The following is a 22,890-nucleotide window of genomic DNA, read 5'->3' as shown; positions in this document are numbered from 1 at the left end:
GAAAACTAACAACAAACCAGTCACACATGGCAAGGGTCATTCCAGAATTCTAGGTCCTGATAAGGAAGGCAATGATCTTGCAGATGTATTAGCCAAACAAGGAGCCATAACTGGAGAGCTCCTCAATATTGACCACTTAATGGGTGCAATTCATGTAGAGGTCATTACCAGAAATCAGGCTAAACAAGAGGATGAACCTAACCTGGTACAATGGAGTAAGGATTCTCCTAGTGAGGACCTGAACACTAGTCAAAAAGAAGACCCCATTATAGGTATCTTCTATAAACACATAGAAGATCCTGAAAACAACCCTATCTCAAAAGAGGACTGTATCGGCAAGGAAGATCTTAGGATCTCAATGAAGTCCAAATTACAATTCAAGTTACAGGATGGTTTGTGAAGTAGAACCTCCAAAACAGGTATCCAACAATGGGTGGTAACTACCCAGTTCAGGGGTCTCATGCTTCAACATGCCCATGATGCTCCCACATCTTGCCATCGTGGCGCAAAATTAACATTATGAAATATAGCGTGACTACGCCTTTTGGCCACATATGTTGAAGGATGTTCAAACCTACTGTCAAGGTTGTTTAATCTGTCCACAGTTCCAACCCACTGCGCCAATGCATAGAGCACCATTGCAGAAAAGGGGGATGGTAATGCCATGGTCAGATATACAAATCGGTTTTATTGGTCCAGTAACTAGGTCATCTAGAGTTAACAGATACATGTTAACAGTAACATGCCTTTTCACCAAATAGGTAGAGTGCATCAATGCACCTAATAATAGTGTTGAAACATGTGCAGCATTGCTCATCAACCATGTATTTTCCAGATTTGGTTTGCCCCAGTGAATCGAATCCGATCGGGGGACCCACTTCACTAGCGAAGTGATGTCAAAAATGTGGAAAATACTATGAGTTAAAAGAAATCTCCATATTGCATATAGAGCTGCCTCTAGTGGTGGTGTAGAGCGTTACAACCAGTCCATTGTGAAAATCCTCAAAAAGTTTGTGAGTGAAACAGCTAAGGACTGGGATGTAAAACTACCTCTCTAGTTCTAATGGCATTAAGAGCCACACTAAGTAGTGCTACTAAGATTTCACCTTTTAAATTGATGATTGGTAGAAGAATGGTTCTACCTCAACATTTACTGTACCGTACATCAGACCAGAATTTAATAAATGCTGCTACTACACATCAATATGTGGAAAACTTAAGGAAGCATCTGCAATATGCTTTTGCATTTGCTCAAAAGAACACAAAAAAGGCCGCAACAGCTGCTAAAACCTATTATGATCTTAAAACTTCCAAAAAAAGAATATGAAATTAATGATAAAGTTTATCTTTATAACATTGGAAGAGATCAGGTTAAGGAGAAGACGTTTCTTCCATCATGTAAAAGGTCCTTTTGTCATTACTGACAAAATATCTCCAGTTGCCTATAAAATTAGGATCCCTAAAAATTATATTTTTATGGATAAATGGGTCCATATTAATCAGCTGCGAGCATGCCATCCTAGGTCCCAACTCTAAGTCATAGAGGGAGAACGAAAGGTAATTTCCCCAAATACACTAATGAAGGTTTGTAGTTTAAAGATATCTAGCTAACGAGCATAAATATGAGGATTCGAAAACAGACTCTTCGTAGCAAGACTGTCTATGATGCGTAATTATATATATATATTTCTGTTTTGCCGGTGGTGTTGTGTGCAGCTGCTAGTCACCGTTGTGAGTTGTTCAGCTGTCTTGATGAAGGCTTCTATGTAAGTCGAAACGTCGACCTATCCTTATGACTTTCTAACATTGTTGTTATAAACAATAAACTAACTTTGATGTATATAAATCCTGAGAGTGCCCTCCCTTTCCTAGCTCTTATCTACAATCCATTGAGGATTGCACCCAGGTGCTTCATTATTAGTCGAAGCTGGAGTGCTGGAACATGTGCTAATTGGATAATATATATTATCCAATCAGTGACCAATATAGCCACGTTTCTTTGCAAGGACACTCAAAAGCCTGCCATCCATGGATTCTGGCAGTGTTTTGATCTGTTCACCATCAACATTGCGTGCAGCAGCAACCACAGCCTCCCCGACACTGTTCAGAGAGGTGTACTGTTTTCCCTCCTTGTAAATCTCACATTTGATGATGGACCACAGGTTCTCAATGGGGTTCAGATCAGGTGAACAAGGAGGCCATGTCATTAGATTTTCTTCTTTTATACCCTTTCTTGCCAGCCACGCTGTGGAGTACTTGGACGCGTGTGATGGAGCATTGTCCTGCATGAAAATCATGTTTTTCTTGAAGGATGCAGACTTCTTCCTGTACCACTGCTTGAAGAAGGTGTCTTCCAGAAACTGGCAGTAGGACTGGGAGTTGAGCTTGACTCCATCCTCAACCCGAAAAGGCCCCACAAGCTCATCTTTGATGATACCAGCCCAAACCAGTACTCCACCTCCACCTTGCTGGCGTCTGAGTCGGACTGGAGCTCTCTGCCCTTTACCAATCCAGCCACGGGCCCATCCATCTGGCCCATCAAGACTCACTCTCATTTCATCAGTCCATAAAACCTTAGAAAAATCAGTCTTGAGATATTTCTTGGCCCAGTCTTGACGTTTCAGCTTGTGTGTCTTGTTCAGTGGTGGTCGTCTTTCAGCCTTTCTTACCTTGGCCATGTCTCTGAGTATTGCACACCTTGTGCTTTTGGGCACTCCAGTGATGTTGCAGCTCTGAAATATGGCCAAACTGGTGGCAAGTGGCATCTTGGCAGCTGCACGCTTGACTTTTCTCAGTTCATGGGCAGTTATTTTGCGCCTTGGTTTTTCCACACGCTTCTTGCGACCCTGTTGACTATTTTGAATGAAACGCTTGATTGTTCGATGATCACGCTTCAGAAGCTTTGCAATTTTAAGAGTGCTGCATCCCTCTGCAAGATATCTCACTATTTTTGACTTTTCTGAGCCTGTCAAGTCCTTCTTTTGACCCATTTTGCCAAAGGAAAGGAAGTTGCCTAATAATTATGCACACCTGATATAGGGTGTTGATGTCATTAGACCACACCCCTTCTCATTACAGAGATGCACATCACCTAATATGCTTAATTGGTAGTAGGCTTTCGAGCCTATACAGCTTGGAGTAAGACAACATGCATAAAGAGGATGATGTGGTCAAAATACTAATTTGCCTAATAATTCTGCACTCCCTGTGTGTATATATATATATATATATATATATATATATATATATATATATATATATATATATATATATATATATATAGTCAATAATAATAATGCTAATATATATATATATATATATATATATATATATATATCTGTCATGTTGTTTTGTCTTTCTGAGGACGAGCTAGTCAGGCTCGAAAACGTTCACAATAAAGTGGATCAACAAGTAAGTCCTTTGGAGTGCACTTTCTTCTACCTGCTTTTTTTTTTATATATATATATATATATATATATATATATATATATATATATATATATATATATATATATATATATATATATATATATATATATATATATATATATATATCTATATATATATCTGTCATGATTAAATTGCTACAAAAGTCTATTGCAGGATACGTAGGATATTTACGTAGGAAATTATAGCAATATAACAAATAAATATGAAATGAAATATTGTTAGGGTTCCTGAAAAGGTTGACTGATGTCATACTGAAATTATTGGTTTATACTACTAGTCCACTCATAAAAATATGACTTTTAAATACATCTTTTAAAATATAAAATAGGAGGAAATATTAACACATACATACATATTCTAAATATACTCATGTCTGGTATTAAAATACACATGCTCAATTAAGCCAGAAAGTCACATATATGTTGACCAGAAAGTTTATCAATGCTAGAAAAACACAATTTATGCTTACCTGATAAATTTATTTCTCTTGTGGTGTATCCAGTCCACGGATCATCAATTACTTGTGGGATATTCTCATTCCCAACAGGAAGCTGCAAGAGGACACCCACAGCAGAGCTGTTATATAGCCCCTCCCCTAACTGCCATGTCCAGTCATTCGACCGAAAACACGCAGAGAAAGGAGAAACCATAGGGTGCAGTGGTGACTGTAGTTTAAATGAAAAAATTACCTGCCTTAAAATGACAGGGCGGGCCGTGGACTGGATACACCACAAGAGAAATACATTTATCAGGTAAGCATAAATTGTGTTTTCTCTTGTAAGGTGTATCCAGTCCACGGATCATCCATTACTTGTGGGATACCAATACCAAAGCTAAAGTACACGGATGAAGGGAGGGACAAGGCAGGTACTTAAACGGAAGGTACCACTGCCTGTAAACCTTTCTCCCAAAAATAGCCTCCAAAGAAGCAAAAGTATCAAATTTGTAGAATCTTGAAAAACTTTGAAGCGAAGACCAAGTCGCCGCCTTGCAAATCTGTTCAACAGAAGCCTCATTTTTAAAGGCCCATGTGGAAGCCACAGCTCTAGTAGAATGAGCTGTAATCCTTTTAGGAAGCTGCTGGCCAGCAGTCTCATAGGCTAAGCAGATTATGCTTCTTATCCAAAAAGAAAGAGAGAGAGAGGTTGCCGAAGCCTTTTGACCTCTCCTCTGTCCAGAGTAGACAACAAACAAAGCAGATGTTTGTCGCAAATCTTTAGTAGCTTGTAAGTAAAACTTTAAAGCACGAACCACGTCCAGATTGTGTAATAGACGTTCCTTCTTTGAAGAAGGATTAGGACACAAGGATGGAACAACAATCTCTTGATTGATATTCTTGTTAGATACCACCTTAGGTAAAAACCCAGGTTTGGTACGTAGGACTACCTTATCCGTATGGAAAATCAGATAAGGAGAATCACATTGTAAGGCAGATAACTCGGAGACTCTGCAAGCCGAGGAAATAGCTACCAAAAAAAGAACGTTCCAAAAAGTTTGATATCTATGGAATGAAGAGGTTTAAACGGAACTCCTTGAAGAACATCTGCCAGACGCTTGTGCAAAGAATAGACAGAGCAGAAATCTGTCCCTTTAAAGGAACTAGCTGACAATCCTTTTTCCAAACCTTCTTGGAGAAAGGATAATATCCTGGGAATCCTGACTTTACTCCATGAGTAACCCTTGGATTCACACCAATAAAGATATTTACGCCATATTTTATAGTAAATTTTCCTGGTGACAGGCTTTCGTGCCTGTATTAAGGTATCAATGAGGGACTCGGAGAAGCCACGCTTTGATAAAATCAAGCGTTCAATCTCCAGGCAGTCAGTCTCAGAGAAATTAGATTTGGATGGTTGAAAGGACCCTAAAATAGAAGGTCCTGTCTCAGAGGCAGAGTCCATGGTGGAAAGGATGACATGTCCACCAGATCTGCATAGCAGGTCCTGCGTGGCCACGCAGGCGCTATCAAAGTCACTGATGCTCTCTCCTGCTTGACCTTGGCAATCAGTCGAGGGAGTAGAGGAAACGGTGGAAACACATAAGCCAGGTTGAAGGACCAGGGCGCTGCTAGAGCATCTATTAGCGTCGCCTTGGGATCCCTGGACCTGGATCCGTAACAAGGAAGCTTGGCGTTCTGGCGAGATGCCATGAGATCCAGTTCTGGTTTGCCCCAACGATGAATCAATTGTGCAAACACCTCCGGATGGAGTTCCCACTCTCCCGGATGAAAAGTCTGACGACTTAAAAAATCCTCCTCCCAGTTCTCTACACCTGGGATATGGATAGCTGATAGGTGGCAAGAGTGAGTCTCTGCCCAGCGAATTATCTTTGAGACTTCTAACATCGCTAGGGAACTCCTGGTTCCCCCTTGATGGTTGATGTAAGCCACAGTCGTGATGTTGTCCGACTGAAATCTGATGTACCTCAGAGTTGCTAACTGAGGCCAAGCCTGAAGAGCATTGAATATCGCTCTTCCAGAATATTTATTGGAAGGAGTGTCTCCTCCTGAGTCCACGATCCCTGAGCCTTCGGAGTTCCAGACTGCACTCCAACCTAGAAGGCTGGCATCTGTTGTTACAATTGTCCAATCTGGCCTGTGAAAGGTCATACCTTTGGACAGATGGACCCGAGATAGCCACCAGAGAAGAGAATCCCTGGTCTCTTGATCCAGATTTAGTAGAGGGGACAAATCTGTGTAATCCCCGTTCCACTGACTGAGCATGCATAGTTGCAGCGGTCTGAGATGTAAGCGTGCAAACGGCACTATGTCCATTGCCGCTACCATTAAGCCGATTACTTCCATGCACTGAGCCACCGAAGGGCGTGGAATGGAATGAAAAACACAGCAGGAATTTGGAAGCTTTGATAACCTGGACTCCATCAGGTAAACTTTCATTTCTACAGAATCTATCAGAGTCCCTAGGAAGGAAACTCTTGTGAGTGGGGATAGAGAACTCTTTTCCTCGTTCACTTTCCACCCATGCGATCTCAGAAATGTCAGTACTACGTCCGTATGAGACTTGGCAATTTGGAAGTTTGACGCCTGTATCAGGATGTTGTCTAAATAAGGGGCCACTGCTATGCCCCGCGGCCTTAGGACTGCTAGAAGCGACCCTAGAACCTTCAAAGATTCTTGGGGCTGTAGCTAATCCAAAGGGAAGAGCTACAAACTGGTAATGCCTGTCTAGAAAGGCAAACCTGAGAAACCGATGATGATCTTTGTTATCGGAATGTGAAGATAAGCATCCTTTAAATCCACTGTAGTCATATATTGACCCTCCTGGATCATAGGTAGGATGGTACGAATAGTTTCCATCTTGAATGATGGAACTCTGAGGAATTTGTTTAAGATCTTTAGATCCAAAATTGGTCTGAAGGTTCCCTCTTTTTTGGGAACCACAAACAGATTTGAGTAAAAACCCTGTCCCTGTTCCTCCTTTGGAACTGGATGGATCACTCCCATAACTAGGAGGTCTCGTACACAGTGTAAGAATGCCTCTCTCTTTACCTGGTTTGCAGATAAATTGTGAAAGGTGAAATCTCCCTTTTGGGGGGGAAGCTTTGAAGTCCAGAAGATATCCCTGGGATATAATTTCCAACGCCCAGGGATCCTGGACATCTCTTGCCCACGCCTGGGCGAAAAGCGAAAGTCTGCCCCCTACTAGATCCGTTACCGGATAGGGGGCCGTTCCTTCATGCTGCCTTAGAGGCAGCAGCAGGCTTTTTGGCCTGCTTACCTTTGTCCCAGGTCTGGTTTGGTCTCCAGACCGTCTTGGGCTGAGCAAAAGTTCCCTCTTGTTGGCATTAGAGGAAGTTGATGCCGCACTTGCCTTGAAGTTTCGAAAGGCACGAAAATTAGACTGTTTGGCCCTTGATTTGGACCTGTCCTGAGGAAGGGCATGGCCTTTTCCTCCAGTGATATCAGCAATAATCTCCTTCAAACCAGGCCCGAATAGGGTCTGCCCCTTGAAGGGAATGTTAAGCAGCTTAGATTTTGAAGTCACGTCAGCTGACCATGATTTAAGCCATAGCGCCCTGCGCGCCTGTATAGCAAAACCAGAATTCTTAGCCGTTAGTTTAGTCAAATGAACAATGGCATCAGAAACAAAGGAATTGGCTAGCTTAAGTGCTCTAAGCTTGCCAAGTATGTCATCCAATGGAGTCGCTACCTGTAAAGCCTCTTCCAGAGACTCAAACCAGAACGCCGCAGCAGCAGTGACAGGAACAATGCATGCAAGGGGCTGTAGGATAAAACCTTATTGAATAAACATTTTCTTAAGGTAACCTTCTATTTTTTTATCCATTGGATCTAAAAAAGCACAACTGTCCTCGACAGGGATAGTAGTACGCTTTGCTAAAGTAGAAACTGCTCCCTCCACCTTAGGAACTGTCTGTCATAAGTCCCGTGTGGTGGCGTCTATTGGAAACATTTTTCTAAAAATAGGAGGGGAAGAGAACGTCACACCTGGTCTATCCCATTCCTTATTAATAATTTCTGTAAACCTTTTAGGTATTGGAAAAACATCAGTACACACCGGCACTGCATAGTATTTATCCAGTCTACACAATTTCTCTGGCACTGCAATTGTATCACAGTCATTCAGAGCAGCTAAAACCTCCCTGAGAAACACGCGGAGGCGTTCAAGCTTAAATTTAAATGTAGACATATCAGAATCAGGTTGCATCATCTTTCCTGAGTCAGAAACATCAACCACAGACTGAAGCTCTCCTTCCTTAGCTTCTGCATATTGTGAGGCAGTATCAGACATGGTTCTTAAAGCGTCAGTATGCTCTGCATTTCGTCTAACCCCAGAGCTATCTCGCTTACCTCTAAATTCAGGTAGTCTGGCTAATACCGCTGACAGTGTATTATCCATGACTGCCGCCATGTCTTGTAAAGTAATCGCTATGGGCGCCCTAGATGTACTTGGTGCCATTTGAGCGTGAGTCCCTTGAGCGGGAGTCAAAGGATCTGACACGTGGGGAGAGTTAGTCGGCATAACTTCCCCCTCGTCAGATTCCTCTGGTGATAAAAAATTTTAAAGACAGAATATGATCTTTATTGCTTAAAGTGAAATCAGTACATTTGGTACACATTCTAAGAGGGGGTTCCACCATGGCTTTTAAACATAATGAACAAGGAGTTTCCTCTATGTCAGACATGTTTGTACAGACTAGCAATGAGACTAGCAAGCTTGGAAAACAGTTTAAATCAAGTTAACAAGCAAATATAAAAAAACGGTACTGTGCCTTTAAGAGAAACAAATTTTGTAAAAATTTGAAAAACAGTGAAAAAAGGCAGTAAATCAAACAAAATTTTTACAGTGTATGTAATAAGTTAACAGAGCATTGCACCCACTTGCAAATGGATGATTAACCCCTTAATTCAAAAACGGATCAAAAAAAAGTTTTTTTAACAGACACAACAAACTGCCACAGCCTGCTGTTGTCCTACCTTCCCCAATAAACGACTTTGGAAAGCCTTTGAGCCCTTTAGAGATGTCCTATAGCATACAGGGGACTCCTGAGGGAAGCTGGATGTCACAGTTTGTAATTTTAACTGCACCAACTGTAACTTTTATACTACAACAGTGAAAAGCCTCAGGAAACTGTTTCTAGGCAAAAATAAAGCCAGCCATGTGGAAAAAACTAGGCCCCAATAAAGTTTATTCACCAAAGCATATATAAAAACGATTAAACATGCCAGCAAACGTTTTATATTGCATTTTTATAAGGGTATTACCCCTGATAGTAAGCATGACACCAATCGTTATTAAATCACTGTATTCAGGCTTAACTTACATTAATCCGTTATCAGCAGCATTTTCTAGCATTTCCAATTCTAGAAAACATTGTTACTGCACATACCTCATAGCAGAGTAAACTGCACGCCATTCTCCCACTGAAGTTACCTCACTCCTCAGACATATGTGAGAACAGCAATGGATCTTAGTTACAACCTGCTAAGATCATAGAAAACTCAGGCAGATTCTTCTTCTATTTCTGCCTGAGATAAAATAGTACAACTCCGGTACCATTTAAAAATAACAAAACATTTGATTGAAGAAAATAAACTAACTATTTTTCACCACTCTCTCCTACCACCTCCATGCGTGTTGAGAGTTGCAAGAGAATGACTGGACATGGCAGTTAGGGGAGGAGCTATATAACAGCTCTGCTGTGGGTGTCCTTTTGCAACTTCCTGTTGGGAATGAGAATATCCCACAAGTAATGGATGATCCGTGGACTGGATACACCTTACAAGAGAAATATGAGTATATTTAAGTATAGACATTTGATAAAAATATATACTAAGAAATAGAATGTTTATATATGGGGGCCTATATATCAAGCTCCGTATGGAGCTTGATGCCCCGTGTTTCTGGCGAGCCTGCAGGTTTGACACCCCCTGCTGGCGGCCATTTGGCCGCGAGTCTGCAGGGGACGGCGTTGCACCAGCAGCTCTTGTGAGCTGCTGGTTCAATGCTGAATACGGCGAGCATGTTGCTCGCCGGATTCAGCGAGGTCTGGCGGACCTGATTCGCACTGTCGGATCAGGTCTGCCAGACTTCCTTAAATAGGGGCCATGGAATTAAAATGCATTCCAGTTTACTTGTCATCCCCCCGGTGTTTTGTGCGAGAATTGCATCTTAAAAAGGTATTTTAGATTATCAAAGAATTTAAAATAGCCATATGCATTCTCAAAGGGCCAATGGGAGACAAGCTCCGATTAAGGGCGTAACCAAATTTTATGTTGGAATGATTAGAAGTGAAGGAGTGGTTTATCACTGATAAAAGCTGCTACACTAGCTGTGAAAAGAGGACTGATACAGACTCAGAAATTCATAGAGAAAAAAACCTCTTGGAGACTTTTTGGCTGCAGACTCACTTGGCTGGAAGACACTCACTTGGCTAAAACAGAGATACACACATTGCGCTAGTTTCTCTGACTCCATTTTGTTGGAACCCTTTCTTAGGATAAGACAGATAACTTTGAGGCCTGTACCCTTGCAAATAGTGGAATATCCCTTCACGTATGACCAACAAGAAGCCACAGGATATTGAATTCCCATACTGGTTTGCTGGTGATGTATATGGTTATTTTATATTTTAATAGATTTTAACAAAGGTATCCTATAACTAAATTGTAGTTGTAATTTGTAAGTGTAAATTATAAGTTCAGGTAGGGGTTCCATAGTCCTGTGTAGTTTACAAATAATTATATTGGTGCTAAATAAATTTTAAAGACTCTGTATACTATATTTAGAAGTCAGTCTTATTTATTGTGAAAGCTCTTAGAAATTGCATATAAATTGGCTGCTGTGTTAATGATATACAATTTCTCTGGTTGTTATTAATTAAGCATTGTAACTTAGTGACCCATATAGTGACAGTAAATTAGAGTTGCTGGCTAATTATAGATTGTTCTGGTATTCTCATTTGTGAAATTTTAATAGGCGATTCATTTGGAGCTAAAGTTAACTTATAGAAATATATTTTATGGTTTGCTTTGTATAGAAAATTGTAAAAGTATAGACATATATAATTGATTCATAATCTATTTCTACATAAATTTATTCAATGTGTATATAAAAGGTAACTTATCAGAACTAAGGATTAAATGTTAAATTTTTAGTTAGAATTATTGTTGTGTAAATATACCCACATCATTTGGAGTTTACTGCTGAAATATAATAAGTAAATAGTGTAACCTAGGATAAATATAACTGGAGTACACTGCTGAGATAATATTTATGGTGATATTCTATTAATAAAAGAACTAACAACATGAATATTACATAAATATGATTTTAGTAAACAAGACGATTTGGCTACTGACCATACCAATCTTAAATTCTACTCCGAATGCCTTTTTGATATCAGACAATTAAGAGTCCAAATTTGCGGACTTGGAGGATAGGTCAAGGAGAAGCAATATTAGATTCAGAGGAATCCCTGAAACTGTGAAATCTTCAGAATTACATGACTGTCTCTCAGGCCTCTTTACAGAGCTACTTGGCGCATATGAGAGATCTCCTAACACCATGGAGAGATGTCCCTGAGCTTTGAGACCTAGGACAATCTCTTCAGACAAACCTAGAGATGTAATAGCCTGCTTCCATAGTTTCAGTCTCAAAGAGAAACCTACAGGCAGCCTACTGCAAGCCTCCTTTAACAGAAAAATATTGTGATATCCAACACTTACAAGACCTTTCTCAGCGTACCCTTCAATAGAGATGCTTATATACTCTCCAGTTACTCAAGTTCTGAGGTAAGCCAACATCAAATTCAGCTGGGGTTACCCCACTAAACTTGTGATCACAAAAGACAACCAAGTCCATAAAATCACCTCCCTCATGCAGGGTTTCACGCTCCTGGTGTTATGGGGCCTACAACCTGCAGACAGGAACTTCCAACCACCACCTCAAGCAAAATTGAGAACCTCTGAGCCAGAATGGCAAACTAGAGATCAAAGATACAAGCGTCAAAAACACAACTCATCTCAGGGAGCCACAGAGTCTTAACCGACCCCTTATCCAGCCTATGTGCCCCTTAAGTAGTTGGCTACCAGGCTAAAATAGTTTTGTAAGACCTTGTTTGATATTTATATCTCTTAAGGTAATCTAGCACATTTGAATTGTCTCTTTAACATAGCTATGCAATTGTTCTTGTTGTTGTTTTATTTATTGACGTTACTCACTAACCTAGTTTCCACCCAGGCGGGGTGTCCCACTTTGGCCTGCTATTAAGTCAGGTACTCCCCACCCCACCTCCCCATATAGCCCACGGTAGGGCTCCACTTGGTTGACTATTTCCACCACACTTTTTTTTTTTATTGCTATAAATGCTGCAACTAAGCATATACGTTTCTTCCCCCCCCCCATACCTGTTATTTATGCACAACTAGGGAATGGGTAATAAAGAGATTATCTATCTTTTAAAACAATAAAAATTCTGGTGTAGACCGTCTATTTAAGTATAGATAATCACATCATTTGAGTGCCTACACTTGTGTGACAGAATGCGACACTATCCTGGAGTGGCCCCATACCCGTTGCCTATCCAATCCATGACAGGCCTTCTCTTAGGACTACTTGAATCCCATCCTCGCTCCTGGACAAAACTTGGACTAACCCAAGTCTTTGGCCTAATGCAAAACCATGCACAAAAATACCCTACCCTCAACCAATTAGCTGGGCCCCACACTATACCTCCCCACCTACATTTTGAATATTCGAGAATTAAAAGCATGCGTTGGTCTTGGGGATTCCGTGTCACTGCTCCTCGCCCACTGACAATTTGGGAAGCTAAATGGAACCAAGGAGGGAGACTATACAAACCTATGTCTAAACACTACTCCCTCATGGAAGGTGCTGAGCCGGTTCTAAAAGCGCCTTATTTAGCTAAATGGGAAAATTTACTGAAAGACACCATTCCTTTACAGACATGGAACAAGACTATTACCCTAACCACTAAAGCCATACACTGCACAACTCTTTTCGAAACCTACTATAAACTCCTTGCTCATTGGTACTATGTACCTACAAGACTATTTAAATTACACATAAGCCCCTCGCCAAATTGTTGGAGAGGTTGTGGGCAAATAGGAGACTCCTTACATACATGGTGGAGCTGCCCTAAACTTGCGACATTATGGAACTTGTGTTTTACTTCCTTAACAAGATTAGGTATTCACTTACCAAAAACTGCAGCAGCTGCACTACTACACATAGGTATACACCCCTTACCCAAACATCAAAGCTACCTATGTATTTACTTACTGAGAGCAACTAAATTATCAATAGCTAAGGCTTGGAAGAGAGAAACTCCCCCGAGGTGGACTTCAATATTAGACATTATGGCTTTTATCAACTCAATAAAATGGAACATTTTTTATACTTTGGGCAATATCGACCTATTTGAACTCATATGGTCAGATTGGGTTTCTATCCATAAACCTAACTGGCAACCTATAGTCGCGTTGTAACCACACACTACTCTCGCTTACCGTAAAATATTTTTCATACACCAGGAACCTAGCAACTCCTCATTCCCCTCTCATTTTTCCCACCTGTCTCCCAACTTCTCCCTCTATTCCCCCCACCATTCCTTTCATATTTCCTTGTACCTTCTTGCTCCCTACTTAATATGACCTGAGCCTTTACGTATGGTTTCACTCTCAAATGTATGTGAAGTCACAACCAATGTTACTTTGTAATACCTATCATTCAATATTTGTTATATTACCTTTGCTTTATATTGTAAAACTTTTTATTTCACTGTTATCTGATTTTCAATAAATTTTTGAAACCTTAAAAAGAAGGGGTAGAACCTGAAAGTCCCAAAAAGATGTCAGCTGCCTCTCTGAGAACATAATAAAGCTCTCTGAGCTGTAGAACATCACAGCACTGATGTAAACTCTCAGCCTGAAGCAAATACAGATTAAATGTTTATACTATGTTATAGCTTGTATTTGCATCTAGTTTAGTATACATCCATTGTTGTCTATTATATGTACTGGGAATTTTGAGGAAACTTAACCAGAATACAGCTGGTAATTAGCAGGACACACACACATATACTGGGCAGGACACACACAGGTACTGGGCATGCAATCTCTTATTTCCAGGTTAAATGCCTATTGTTGTCACTCAGTTATACCCTACAATCTGCTGGCCCAGACACTTTCTTTTCTCTGCAATTAATCTAATAGTAATCAGCCGATTAATCGGATAGAAAAATATAATAATACATCATTTATTGCAAAATAACATGTGCAGGAGTTTATCGGATTGAAGCAGCTGGTGCCGTGCAACTGACCAACTAATCACAGACCACCTAATCGATAATGAGATTCGTGGACAATTATTTTTATGATCAATTCTATCGATTAGTTGTTGCAGCACTAATTACTATACATTTCAGATTGGGTCCTTTCAGCATTATTGCATTTAAGCTTTACACTTTCTCATTTATATTGTAAACACATTTAAATTCTGACCTAGCAGTGATTTTACACAATCTGTTTATGCTTTGAAAGTTTCTGTGTTACTTTAATAACTTAAGATCATACTTTGTATATTTATGTTAAGCTTTTACAAATTATATTGCAACTTGCAATTGCTGCATTGCAAATTAAAACAGACAGCTTCAGAAAAAGTGGGAGGGACAAGGGAGTCCCCAGGGTATGTCTGAAGCTCTCTCACAAGTCTCGTGAACTTTTACAAGCATTTTAAAAAAACTGGTCTCATTGATTTGTCTCATCAGCTGTATGCAGGTGAAGTTTGCTCAAAATAAACTTATTTTAACTAACAGAAGTAATATATACAAAATATAGACAAAAGCAAGTTAAATTGTAGTGAAAACATTTCAGTTTAATTTGGAATTGATGCAAACGGAGCCTTTATATCAGCCCCAGGGGTTCTCCAGCTACATTCTCTATCCCTAGAGCTTTGTTGCTTTCTAGGGAAGGCATCTCATCTCTCTGGGGATTTCTAGGTTCCTCCCATTTTCTTAGAAAATTCAGTGAGTACTGCTTCTGTGAAGTCAGCACTATAATCTCTCTCCAAACTAGAGAATATTTGATTATCTGTCCCACAGAAAGTAATGACACACTCGGGAAACTGAAACTGACAGTTTTTCAGTTTTAATTTAAATAATAGACATGCAAAGTGCAATCTAATTTGTAAAAGATACACATAAATATACAAATTATGAGCCTAATTTGTTAAAGTTACACAGATACATAATCAGATACATAATCAAAATTTGTAAAATCCCAATCACAGGATCGTATTTTGGCCAAGGCAAACAAGGCACTTGCCTAGGGCAGCAGACCAGGAGGGGGCAGCACTTTTTTGTTGCAATATTTGTAAGAAGCTTACAGTTATTTTAGAATTATTATACAAGTATATAATGGGAGGGTTTGCCCAAAGAGCTTATATTCTAAGGGAGTATAATAAGAGACTGCCCATGGAGCTTACAGGTTAGAGGTATCTCTGAACCTGTTTTATTCAGCTAGCTAACCTTTAGTTCTGTTGGCTTTCAGCACTTAGTATTGTGTTTGGGGAAATATTGTGTTTTTGGGGGAGGGATATATATATATATATATATATATATATATATATATATATATATATATATATATATATATATATATATATATATATATATATATATATATATATATATATATATTGCAGCAATAGATATATGTGTGTGTGTGTGTGTGAGAGTGTACAACATTTATTTTGGAAATACCACAACAAAAATCACATTACTCCCTGACCAAAAAATATTATGGCCAAAAACTGTATGGGGAGGGAAAGCAGAATATTGAGTGCCTAGGGCAGCATAAAACCTAAATACGCCACTGCACAATCCTAAATACACTGCTTTATACAAAATAAAATACAAAATAGAAAGTGCAAAGTTAAAATGTAATAAAATGTAATCTTTCTTTAGTGTAAAGTGATATAAAACAGAAAGTTCAAAGTGTAAATACAGCAGAACTGTCAAATCATGCAGTGCTATAGTCTTGTATAAGTAAAGGGCTTGTCTCTCCTTCACATACAGAAATGCAGGGAATGCCCCTTGGAGAAGTAAAGCAAAATCTGCCTTTTGAAAATTTCACTAGGGATCTCCAAGTGCTGGAAGATCATTTTAGAATATCTCACCTGAGCAGAGATATTTAGATATAAATATAATATATACAAAAATCACAGTGAAAATTAAATAAGAGGAGCAGGAAGTATGATCTCACTCTAAGGTTAATGCGTGTGGACACAGCAATCAATGACTAAGAGAATAATTATTTTTTTAAAGGGCCATAATAGCAACACCAAAAAAAAAAAATGCTCTAATGTGTTAGAGCATGTAATTATAAGACTAGCACCCCTGCACTGTGTTTAACCTCTTTGTCCCTTTTAAAATCAGATACGGAATTTTAGCTGGAGTTTCATTCATCAGTTGTAACGAAGATGTGATATAACTTACTTTTTAATACAGATATAAAATTCTAATACCCCATGCTCTGCCGCCCAATTCAAGTCATTTTTTTCTGTGAGCAAACGGTTTGAATTATTCTCCAGTCAGAGCCCTAGGTACAAAAGTGTCATATAGGGAGAGTGCCTATGGACAACAATTCAAACAGTTAGCGGCAGAGCGTGGGGAATTTAACTTTTATATCTATATTATCTATAGAGCATCTTTGTTACAACTGATTAATTAAACTCCATCTAACATTCCGGATCTGTTTTTAAAAAGATGAGAGTTTACCATCACTTTAAACACATATTAGAAGAACCGCTCAGGACCTGCAGGGCACTGCAAGTCCTGAGAAAAAAACCACTGCTGATACAATTTGTTGTAGGGTTGAACACATAATAGTGGAGATTCGCTAGTCTTAAAAATACATGTTGTAACAAATTAATTTTTTACTATTATAGCCCTTTAAGATAATGTATCCTATATCAAATTCAATATATTCAAGAATGTTCTGCTTGTTTTCTTAATATATATGAATAGCAATATGGACATTTTAGAAATAATGTAATAGTAAAAGTTAAAATGATAGTAAAGATTAATAAAAATACCACCCAAGTTTGCATTAAGTGGTTCATACAGTTCCTTGTAAAAAATGACTAAAAAGAGTATTATCAGGGCCGGTTTTTGTGTAAGGCAACATAGGCAGCTGAACTAACAAAAAAGGGGAAAGAGAAGTGGACAGTTTGTGAGCACTCAAAAAAGCATGTGTGTATGTAGATAGGTGACAAGGGAAAAACACCAAACGGGGATCAAGTAAATAAAACTTAACATTTATTATAAACTCATTAAAAAGGTGCATCAACTATGTGAGTGCATTAAATCTTGGATTAATAAATAGAAATAGTACCAGTAGTCACAGGGAAAACTATTACTGGGAAACAAACGCTAAGTACAAATAGAACAGCTCACGTACTGTAAAATATTATTAGCTAAAAAAAGAGGATTAACCTTGCAACAAATACTCTAAAGAAGTGCAGTTCTGGAGTAAATAAGTACCGGTCTGTGTGATCGAAGTTACATGAATCGCTAAAAATGTAAACCCAAATATCCAAACAACAAGAGCAATTGAGGTGATACAGGTCTCTATAAACGCCTGATGCGCATTTCGCCGCAACACGGCTCTCTCAAAGGCTGCACTCACATAGTTGATACACCTTTTTAATGAGTTTATAAAAAATGTTAAGTTTTATTTACTTGATCCCAGTTTGGTGTTTTTCCCTTGCCACCTATCTACATACACATATGTTTTTTTAAAAGCTCGCAAACTGTCCACTTCTCTTTCTCCTTTTTGGTTAATCTGACTATTAGGACAGTGAGCACCCCCCATTGCTCATTGATTATTAGTGTCTATTATAATATATACTCCAAAAAGTTTTGGATTTGAATTGGATACTATACGCATTTATTACAACTATGGGGTATTAATAGATATCTTGATATTTCTCATCTCACCCTTTGTTTAAACATATGCAGTGAAAACCTTTCCAGAGCGGTAATGCTACAGTGGCTGCCTGTAGTGCACTGCACACACAACATTAATCTGCGCCTGGCTGATGAACCTGAGGCCTGCTGCAACTTCCAATATGTGGGCGTGCTGTGGTTGTGGGGCTTGCGCTAAATCAGCCTATCTGTACTCAGTGACGTGTGGAGTGAGAGGGAAAACGCAAGGTGGTCAGGGGAATGATGTCTGGTGCCGTGACTGCGACTCATCTCTTACAGTAAAGGAGCTACGTGTGTGATGCGGCTGACGTGATGCCTACGGCTCACCCCAGTCCCCAGACGTTGACCGGCACCGAAGTGTACAATACACTGAAGAGGTAGGAGGCGGAGGGTGGGCAGAGGCCACAATGGCCATAAGAACTAGAAATGGTAGCCGCACGGCCCGGAGCTGTGCACATGAGACACATGTTGACAGTGTTGTGTGAGTTAAACAGCCTCAGGGGCCAACGGCTTTTGTCAAAGCAGTTTATATTAAACCACATCCAATCAGCACTATCTGTTAAGTCGCTAGTAAAGGATTAAACTTAACAGCAAAGTTGTGTGTTTTATGTTTAGTATTCCTCTTTAAAAATAGTCAATGTATTCCCCAATTCAGTTTGTTATGAGATATCTGGCCCTGTACAGTAACAGCACACTGTGGCACTCTGCATTGTGGCACTTAGTTCCATAAAATCTTAAATACAATTTACTCACAGAAGAGCTCCACTTGAGCAATTGAGTGGGGGCTTTATCATCAGTCCACTGCAAATGTGGAATGTGGCCTTGTATTAAAATTGAGTGGATACCAGATTGATGTTCTTTAATTGCTGTTTATTTTAGTTTATGTCATAAATGTGAACTGCTTTATTACCATCCTATGTGTGTACATTTTTTCACTGACAATGTGCAAGACTGGTCTCAAATGAATTACCCAAAGCTTACATCCATTTCATATTGTATGTCAAGTATGCAGTAATAGGCACCATTTATTATACTTGATCTTTTACTGTAAGAATTCTTAACTTCCAAGTCAATAGGTGCTCCATTTTTTTTAAAAAACATTACACACTCTATTGGGATATGAAACCCAAAAATGTTCTTTTGTGATTCAGACGCCAAACACACGAGGCATCTATATGTGCAGCCACCAATCAGAAGCTACGGAGCCTATCTAGATATGCTTTTCAGCACAGTATATCAAGACAATGAAGCAAATTAGATAATAGAAGTAAATTAGAAAGTGATTTAAAATGACATGCTCTTTCTGAATCATGAAAGAAAAAAAATAATGGGTTTCATGTCCCTTTAAGGTACTCCTAGGCTCTAGGCTCATCGCTCAACAGTTTATCACTTGACTTGCTGGCACATGCTCAGGAACATCCTTTTAATGGCATTAGTGATGCGCTGATCTAATTGTGAAATTGCAGGACAGGGCCTTTAGGACTGCAGACAGTATCAGTTGCAACACTGTCCTCATAATCACGTTATTTGCTTATGTGAAATACTATTTGTTCATGCTTCAAACTGAAATTTTATTTTATTAGTTGTGTTTTATAATAATAATAATATAATAATAATTTGCGATTTATATAGCACTTTTCTCTCTGTGAGACTCAAAGCACTTTACAAATATACCAACATAAGACATAAAAGTTAGGAGTTTCTGAAGGTCAGATAAGCGGACTGGAAGAGGTGGGTCTTTAGCTTTTTTTTAAAAGTCTCTAAGGACGGTGCCTCTCTAATTGCGCACGGTAAACAGTTCCAGAAGGTAGGGGCAGCGTTGCCGAATGCTCTGGAGCCTGAGTTTGTCCTTATTCTTGGCACTGAGAGGAGGGATGTGTTGGCTGACCTAAGTGAACGGGATGGGATGTAGGGTGTCAGGAGCTCTTTCAGGTACTGTGGGCCTTGGTTGTTTAAAGTTTTGAAGGTCAGCAGGCCAATTTTAAAATATATTCGCCATTTAATTGGAAGCCAATGCAGGGAGTGGAGAACAAGTGTTATGTGGCAGGAGCGATTTTGATTGGTCAATAGTCTGGCTGCTGCGTTTTGTACTGTCTGAAGGCGATGGAGTTCTTTTCTTGGGAGGCCCAAGTAAAGTGCATCTTATGCTAAATTTAAATGGTGTGCCTCTCAATTGTAATTAGATTTGCAGACAGCTTATCCATCTTTCGGCTAAATTACAAGTGTTGCGCTAACTGCAGCGCAAGCGTGGTATGGTTTTTGCTAGGCTCCCGCTAGCCTCACTAGTCCTTATGTTATTAATATTGTTTGGGGGGGGGGGGGGGAGTCAAAATGTACCTTCGCCTGTGTAGACAAAAATCCTTGCACCGGCCCTGAGTATTATAATTATATTTTTTGGACCCGTGTGCATTTGATTTAACTTACTTTTTAAGCAGCCTCTTGGTTCTCAATTTGATTTTGATGCAGCAAGTATTACAATCAATCACAGCACATACTGTCCACCCCATAGACAGAAAGATTAGGGCAGTACTGGCACCTGTGCCTCAGAGGCTGTTTTTAGGTTAGACAAGTCAAGCAAAAGATCTATGCAAGGTGCTGGGAGAGTGTTCTGCTTTCAGTCAGGGGGTAAGCTGTATGGCTTGGCTGTGCCTTGTCAACATCTGGAATCTAATATAGATAACAATAAAAAGCTTTAGGCACTAGCAGCTTCCAAGCAGTTAATTGGCCGTGTTGTGTGACTGATGCTGACGTTTGCTCACCTGGAGTCTCCCAAGCAAGACTCTCTATATGTGGGTTTAGCACATTGATTGAGGGTACGTAGTGCAAAAACTAAATCCCTTAAGCCACATGCACCCCTCTGCAATATTTTTTTTTTTATAGCTTTAAATTTGTATGCGGCCCTTAAAGGGACATGAAACCCAACATTTTTCTTTCATGATTCAGATAGAGAATTCAATTTTAAACAACTTTCTAAATTACTTTTATTATCTGTTTTTCTTCTCTCTCTTGGTATCTTTTGTTGAAAGCTCAAACGTAAGCTCAGGAGCGTGCACGTCTGGAGCACTATATGGCAGCAGTTTTGCAAGAATGTATTCCGTTTGCAAGAGCACTAGATGGCAGCACAACTTCCTGCCCTTTTATGCTCAAACGCGTACCTAGGTATCTCTTCTTCAAAGAATACAATAGAAACAAAGCAAATTTGATAAAAGAAGGAAATATTAACTTTTTTTTTTTTAAATGGTATGCTCTGTCTGAATCACAAAAGAACATTTTTTGGTTTCATATCCCTTTAAAAAAGTTCTAAAATACTTATCTGAGGCACCTATGTTAATATTAGGAAGTTGGCCATTACTGCTCTAAGGAATAAGAGCATGTATTTTTTGCACTACAATATCCCTTTAAATAATATTAAAGTTCCTTTATTATGTGAGCTTTGCCCCGCACCCTCAGCATTAGTAATAATTTCTGTTCTTCTGAGTACTTTCTTAAATTTCCCAACTGGTTAAAGGGACACTGAACCCAAATGTTTTCTTTTGTGATTCAGATAGAGCATGCAATTTTAAGCAACTTCCTAATTTACTCCTATTATCAATTTTTCTTCATTCACTTGCTATCTTTATTTGAAAAAGAAGTCATCTAAGCTTATTTTTTTGGTTTAGAACTCTGGACAGCACTTTTTTAATTGGTGGATGAATTTATCCACCAATCAGCAAGAATAACCCAGGTTATTCACCAAAAATGGGCCGGCATCTAAACTTACATTCTTGCATTTCAAATAAAGATACCAAGAGAATGAAGAAAATTTGATAATAGGAGTAAATTAGAAAGTTGCTTAAAATTGCATGCTCTGTCTGAATCACGAAAGAAAACATTTGAGTTTAGTGTCCCTTTAAGCTCTAAACGTCTGTTGACTAACCTGGACTATAAAGAAAAGATAATGTTCTATTTCTAAGCCTGGACTATTTATTTTCCCAACTGTAGCCAGGGAAGCAAAAGACGATGGTAGCATCCTTTAAAGAAGCAATGCACAACTAGTTGAACACAGCAAGTGAGCAAACAACAAAAGGCATATGAAAGTAGCCACAAATTACCAGCTAGCTCCTAGCACTGCATTGCTGCTCTGGGTTGACTTTAGCTATGTGTTTAAAGCTTTTGTAGAGGTAATACACATAGTGCTGTGCAAGGAAAAATGCAATACTAAAATACTCTAACATATTACAGCATATTGTTTTACATATAGTTTTAAACTAACAAGGTTTGCATTGTGCTAGACAACTCTCTCCTACAAGAGATATAAAATGCTAGAAACTTTTTGAGAAAAAAAAAACAAACAAAAAAACAGGCGTTGCCAAACATGTATGATAACACTGTATTCATAGAAAAGCTATTTTGTGACAACCACAATGAAGAAGTGGAAACAAATCAAACCAAGAAATCATATATTTCCATGTATTTGTATAATATGCAGACTAGGTGTTTTTAATTAAAATATAAAAAGAGGCTGAAGACCGCAGGCCTGTTGAATGTAACGTGAATCTATTTTCATATTCACATTTCAAATTCAAGTTTGGGTGTGGCTTTACTACAATAACCAATACTTTGTTTACTTTGTATATCGCTCCAGGTGCCTTCATTCAGCAGATAAATTATTGCCAAAACAAACTGTATTTGATAAAAAAAAATTGATGTTTCGGGTGTTGGAATCAATAAAAATGTAACCAAGTAGAATCAATGCAATGTCAAAAATAATAAAAAAATATGGATTTATATAAACAACAAATCATAATAATACACATAGCAAAAGTTAGGGAAAAGATCATGGTTCTTAGGTCTCAACCTAAAGCAATAATGTTTTTACTAATGTTATCAGGCAAAATTTCAACGGTCTCATTGATACTACTTGTTACATTTTATTTAAAAACAATGTTTCTTTTTAGTATGCAACACTTATCT

General features: G+C 38.8%; 2 protein-coding genes across 2 annotated transcripts in view; one reads left to right on the top strand and one right to left on the bottom strand.

Moving 5' to 3' along the window:
- LOC128663125 (C2 calcium-dependent domain-containing protein 4C-like) overlaps positions 1–22,890 on the top strand; it is a 96,037-nt gene that overhangs the window by 31,930 nt on the left and 41,217 nt on the right. The gene's annotated exons all lie outside the window — the stretch shown is intronic.
- The window catches only part of VPS13C (vacuolar protein sorting 13 homolog C), a 1,402,311-nt gene that overhangs the window by 1,377,791 nt on the left and 1,630 nt on the right, over positions 1–22,890 (bottom strand).

This window comes from Bombina bombina, chromosome 6, assembly GCF_027579735.1.
Source record: "Bombina bombina isolate aBomBom1 chromosome 6, aBomBom1.pri, whole genome shotgun sequence".
Taxonomy (NCBI): domain Eukaryota; kingdom Metazoa; phylum Chordata; class Amphibia; order Anura; family Bombinatoridae; genus Bombina; species Bombina bombina.
Note: the sequence above shows the minus strand (reverse complement) of the source record. Positions and strands in the feature narration are given on the sequence as shown.